The sequence below is a fragment of the Apium graveolens genome, unplaced genomic scaffold (genome assembly GCF_009905375.1).
Source record: "Apium graveolens cultivar Ventura unplaced genomic scaffold, ASM990537v1 ctg69, whole genome shotgun sequence".
Taxonomy (NCBI): Eukaryota; Viridiplantae; Streptophyta; class Magnoliopsida; order Apiales; family Apiaceae; genus Apium; species Apium graveolens.
In genome coordinates this window covers 29,922-36,631 of record NW_027419876.1, presented here as the reverse complement: position 1 = coordinate 36,631, position 6,710 = coordinate 29,922, and the positions used below count along the sequence as shown (strand labels likewise).

The 6,710-nt window shown below is 35.2% G+C and overlaps 1 non-coding gene across 1 annotated transcript; it reads left to right on the top strand.

Moving 5' to 3' along the window:
- The first annotated feature begins 510 nt into the window (after window positions 1–510).
- Window positions 511–617, top strand: LOC141703634 (small nucleolar RNA R71). The gene has a single exon (XR_012567621.1). It is a non-coding gene; the product is annotated as a small nucleolar RNA R71 (small nucleolar RNA).
- Window positions 618–6,710: the final 6,093 nt, after the last annotated feature.

Genomic DNA, 6,710 nt, shown 5'->3' with positions numbered 1-6,710 from the left:
CCAGGGGGGTTGTACTGCTTAGCTGGATACTGCTGATAAGGCTGTTGAACCGCATTCTGAGCGTTGCTCCAACTGAAATTAGGATGATTGCGGTTGTTAGGATGATAGGTGGCTGGCACAGGTTGCTGCGATCGCTGAAAGTTCCTCATAAACTGAGCTGATTCACTAGAAATTGTGCACTGATCAGTCTCATGGGCACCAGCACAAAGCTCACAGACACTAGTGATTTGATTAACTCCATAATTAGCCAAAGTGTCCACTCTCATTGTGAAAGCCTTAAGTTGGGTAACGATAGTAGTTGCTGCGTCCACCTCCAGAATTCCTGCTACTTTTCCCTGAGTCAGTCTCTGGGATGGATTCTGTTACTCATTAGTATCCATCAGTTCAATAAGTTCATAAGCTTCATCGTAGCTCTTAGCCCACAAGGCTCCTCCTGATGCTGCATCAAGCGTGGGTCTAGAAGTAGCACCCAATCCATTATAGAAATAGTTGATAATCATCCAATCAGGCATGCCATAGTGTGGGCACTTCCTTAACATCTCCTTATATCAATCCCAAGCTTCACACAGAGATTCTCCAGTTTGTTGAGCAAACTGAGTAAGAGCATTTCTGATTGCTGCAGTCTTCGCCATGGGGAAGAATTTAGTGAGAAACTTTTGAGCAAGATCTTCCCAAGTGGTGATAGACCTTGCTGGTAGAGAATGTAACCAGAACTTAGCTTTGTCCCTCAGAGAGAATGGGAAGAGTCGTAGCTTAATAGCATCCTCAGTCACATCGTTGAATTTGAAAGTGTCGCAGATCTCGATGAAATCCCTGATGTGCATGTTGGGGTCTTTATTAGGAGAACCCCCAAACTGAACTGAGTTCTGTATCATCTGAATCGTGCTCGACTTAATCTCAAAAATGTTAGCCCTGATGGCTGGTCTGATGATGCTAGACTGAATGTCATTAATCTTAGGCTTAGAATAGTCCATCAAAGCCTTCAGATTTTCTGCTTGATCACCCATAGATACTATAATTGGCTCTTCAACTTTTTCTTCTTCCTATAACTTCTTTTCTTCCTCAAAAACTTCCCTACGAACTACCACAAGTTCTTCCTCATCTTTATCCAGTGTTCTCTTACGAGTACGTGAACGCGTATGCATATACCCTCGCTAGAGTACCCGAAACCAGACAAGGAATAAATAAGTAACAATGTCCGAGTCAATGAACTTTAACGACCACTGATGGAAAGCACATAAACTATAAATTAAAACTGCAGTTCCCGGAAGCGGCGCCAAAAACTTGTTAGGGCGAAAACACGCGCTAAAATTCACGCAAGTATACGCATTCGCAAGTAGTATAACATATAAATCAGATTCGTTCCAACATAGACTGGTTTAGGTTAAGTTCAATTTATGCACCTATACAACAATGTATGGTTATCGCTCAATGCTAAGATAAATAACAAATTGGGTTTTGATTAAACTAAGAGATTATACTAAATAGAATTAACTAAGAGAATTGAGGTTGAATTACTTATATGAGACAAACATGGGATTCTAACTTCATTACTACTTCATTCAAAGTCATTGTTCTTAACCTTAGCATGCAATGGTGATGAAAACTAATCAGATAACACGAAACTAGTAAACACCAACTTTCGTTATACGAATACCCTTCTACCAAGCATCCACAAAAGAGATAGAAGTTGAATAGACACCAATTATGCTTAGTCCTTATATGTCTATAAGAATTGAAAACATAACGGTTTAATGCACAAGTTATCTATAGTGATTACATAGGGCAAGTAAGATGGTTAAAATTACCTACGAATCATGCATAACAATTACATGAACCTATGCTAGCATGGCAAGTTCTAAATCTCTATATTTACTTTCGCTTCAATAGAGATTAACACGTTATCTTATATGTTAGCTACACACATAAGACGAATAAGCATAACCAATACTAGGATATCAATCAATCACCACACACCAAGATATTGAAATAAATTAACTAAAGAAATCCATAAGTACATCCGTTAAAACCCCACGATAACGATTAGCCCATAATCAGACTCATCATCAACATGGATTCCGATGAAAACATGATATATCAAACGTAGTCTTTATATGAATAAATAAAACCATGTACAAACAAGCGTATAGGTTCAGGAAAATAAGAAATAAGAATCCAAATTAAAAATCAAAACAAAGATTCACAAGAATAAACTAGATCGTCTTCGCCTTTGTTGAATTGTGCTAAAAGTCTCTTGTCGTCTTCTCCTTGAACTATGGCCCGTCTCTAACTTGATATATTTTAAAAATGACTTAAAGTTATTTATATAACAGCCCTCAACAATCTGGAAGCCTTCCCTTTTAGAATTGTAGTAGAAATAGGATTCTGAAATTCGGCCTCGGTGCGGCCGCGCGCTATCACAGCGCGGGCACGTTGTATTTATGGAACCCCGGCGTGACCGCGCACTATCACAGCGCGGGCGCGCCGTCCTTCTCGGAAAAACTCAGATTTTTTCTTAAATCTTGCTGCTTCGAGCCGGCTTTCCACAAGCTTTTATTACAACACCACCTAAACACCAAATTAGCACCAAAACAATGCTAATTCACCTGATTACCTGAATAGTGCCTGAAATGCAAAAATACTAGAAAACACATTAAAACACTTAACAACTTGAGTACAAATACACCAATTCAAAGCTTATTGGAGCATAATAAAGTGTCATAAATGCCACTCAACACTACGAATCATTCACTGATATTTCTTTGTGTCTACATGAATTTCTTTTGGATCTTCCGTTAATTTATTGGATGTAGATATAGGAGTAGAGATGGGTTTGGCATTATCCATTTCAAATTTTTTCAACAGCTCTTTACAATATTTTGATTGAGAGATATGGATGCCTTCATCAGATTGCTTTATTTGCAATCCTAAAAAGAAGTTTAATTCTCCCATCATACTCATCTCGAATTCTTTACTCATATTATCAGAGAATTCTTTACATAGTGCATCATTTGTTGAACCGAATATGATGTCATCTACATATATTTGTATGAGCAATATATCATCTAATTAAGCTTTTATCGGCCGTTCCCATCTTAAATTTATTTTCTAAAAGGAACTTGCTCAACCTTTTATACCAAGCGCCTAGAGTTTATTTTAACCCATATAGGGCTTTATATAATTTATAGACATAATCTGGATGGTTTGCATCTTCAAAAGCCGGGAGGTTGTTTTATATATACTTCTTCTTCTAATATCCCGTTTAAGAATGCAGATTTCACATCCATTTGGTATACTTTGATATTTTTATGACATGCATAAGCCAATAGCATTCGAATTGATTCAATTCTTGCTACCGGTGCATATATTTCATCAAAGTCTATACCTTCTATTTGAGTATATCCTTAAGCAACTAATCTTGCTTTATTTCGAACTATCGTTCCATTTTCATCTATTTTATTTCGAAATACCCATTTTGTACCAATTATAGAGGTATCATGAGGCTTTGGGACAAGTTCCCAAACTTTACTACGAGAAAATTGGAGTAATTCCTCTTGAATTGTAGAAATCCAATCCTCGTCTAATAAAGCCTCTTTCGTGGTCTTAGGTTCTATTTGAGATAGAAAACTAAGATGATTCACAACATTTCAAACTTGTGACCGCATTTGAACTCCCTTCCTTAAGTCTCCAAGAACATTATCTAGTGGATGACTTTTTATAGTAGGAATTGCTTTGGGAAGTTCATCTTCCTTTTCGTCTAATTCTAATGGATTTTTGTGAATGGGAGTCCCAATATCCATATTTTCGAATTGTTGAATAATATTTTCAATATCATCTTGTTGGACATTTTCTTGGTCAACAAGATCTTTATATTTCACCGGTGGTTTACTTTCATCAAATGCCACATTCATTGATTCTTCCACCATGAGCGACTTTAGATTAAACACTCTATAAGCTTTACTAATATTCGAGTATCCAAGAAATATACCTTCATCCAATTTCAGATTAAATATTGTAAGGTATTCTTTTGAATTTAATATAAAGTATTTGCTTCTGAATATTCAAAAGTAGCTTAAATTTGGAGTTTTGCCAAAATAGAGCTCATAAGGAGTCTTTTTCTTTATAAGTCGTAGCAAAACCCGATTAAGAATATGGCAAACCATTGACATAGCTTCGGCCAAAAAATATTTAGGTCGACGATATTCATTTAGCATTGTGCTAGCCATTTCTTGTAGTGTTCTATTTTTCCGTTCAACTACTCCGTTTGATTGTGGAGTATATGGAGCAGAAAAATTATGTGTGATGCCATGTTCATCATAGAAGTTGGTAAAACTAGAATTCTCAAATTCTTTACCATAATCTGTCCTTATATAGACTATGATTTTATTTTGTTGATTTTGAATCCTTTTACATAAAGATGAGAATGATTCAAAAGCGTCACTTTTGGCTTTGAGAAATTCCGTCCATGTAAATCATGAATAATCATCTACGAATATGAGCAACCTCCAAGACTTTGTATAGGAACCGGACCAATAAGATTCATATGTAATATATCAAGAGGTCTTGAGGTAGATACCATGAATTTTGCTTCGTGAGAGGCTCGAATTTGTTTACCAATTTTGCAAGCTTCACAAGAATGATCTTTATGATAGTTTAGCTTAGGTATACCTTATACATGGTCTTTAATTGATATATTCTTTATCAACTTCATGTTGGCATGTCCTAATCTTTGATGCCATAGCCATGGATCATCATTTATAGTGATTAGGCATACACTCACTTGCTTTCCCATGTCACATGTATAGACATTCTTATTTCGAGGGCAAGTGAGGACCAACTTTCCAGATTTATCCAGAATCGAACAATGAGTAGTGTAAAAAATTACCTTGTATTCATTGTCGCATAGTTGATTAATGGAGAGAAGATTGTACTTTAATCCAGTGACTAATTGAACATCAGAAATTTTAACTTTATCATTACCGATATCTCTAATGCCAACAATGTTTCATTTGCTATTATCTCCAAATGTTACATTCCTCGCGGTGACCCTTTTAATGTTGTTCAAGAGTGACTTGTTTCCGGTCATATGTTTTGAACACCCACTATCAAGGTACCATATGTCTTGTTTCACGGCAAGACAAACCTACAAAACCGATTAATTAAATTTATAGGTACCCCTTTGTCTTGAGGGTCCTGGGGTTAGTACATTATACATAACATTTTCATGAAAAAATCTAGGCATAGTATACTTATCATTAGGCATATAAAAATTTCTAGATGCATAATGCCTAGTTTGAGGTTGATAATACCTTAAGCTATCATGAAATCTGGGAGGATCATGATAAACAATATGTCTATTATTAGCATGGTAGTTTGCATACATATTCCTATTGAGAGGTTGTTGTATTCTAGATGCATTACCATTGGCATGATATTTTCTGTTCCTATTTTGAAACATGGGAGATTGATGAGACCTTTGTTGCCTTTGATCTTTATATTCCTTATTCTTGTAAGGCATTCATTTATCATCTTTCTTTTATGATTCCTTGAGAATCCATACATGCTTCCCCTTAATTTCACCATTCTTGAATTTGCAATATTGAATGGTATGTCCCATTTTATTGCAATAAGAACATTTATAAGATGGTGATTCGGGTGAAGTCTTTATTGGTGATACAAATTTCCGAGTATTTCCTTTAGGAGGAGAATTCTTATTATATCCAAAACCTGCATGATTATATGAGGTTTTTGTCTGCACCATTTGATCCAACATCTTATTGCCTTTTGTAAATCTTTGAATGACTTCTTCAAAATTTTCATCTTCTTTCTTTAAGGCATCAATCTTGTTGTTAAGGATTCTTTCTTGATCCATAACTTGAGCTATGAGTTTATGATTTTCTTCTTTTAACCTTAGAGCTTCACTATTAAGCTCATTGCTTTCTAATAGCTCATTTTCTTTATCAATATTGTCTTTATAAGATGTTTCTTTATCTTGAACATTTGATTCATTTAGAATCTTTAAGTTCAATAGATCAACATGAAGTTTACAAATATTATTATTCAGTTGTATCTTTTCACGCTTCCATCTCTTCGTCTTTGAGAATTAATGATATATATATTCTCTGTCTCAAGATTGAGTATATTTTCTTGAAGTTTATTTACCTCAATATTGATGAGATGGTTTTGATCTTTTAGAGATGTAATCTCATTCTCATCTTGGACTTTTGAGTCCATCATCCGAGTATATTCTTTTTTTTTGAGTATGTTGAATTTTCTCAATTTACATCTTCTCGGACCATAGCAAGTGAAACCTTTGTTCAACATCTTTATACTTATTTTTATAACTTACTACGAGTTCAATTAAATCATGCTTATTCATATCTAAGAGGGATAAGTTAGATTCACCGAATAAAGATTTAATTGAGATATAGTTAGATGTTAACTCTTGATTTAAATAGGAGATTTCCGTTGAGGTGGTTTCATCTATGAGAGCCATTAATCATAGATTGACCACTTCTTCACTAGCGTTAGGAGCTTCTTCCTCTTCACTTAGATCCCAACCATTTTCGGCCACAAGACTTCGTCCCTTTGAGAGTTTAAGACATTCTCTTTTATAATGATCGGGTTGTTTACACTCAAAACACACATCTTGTGTTTCCTCCAGAGATGGATCTTTAGGTTTTGGAGGAGTGTAAATATGATGGTTTGTA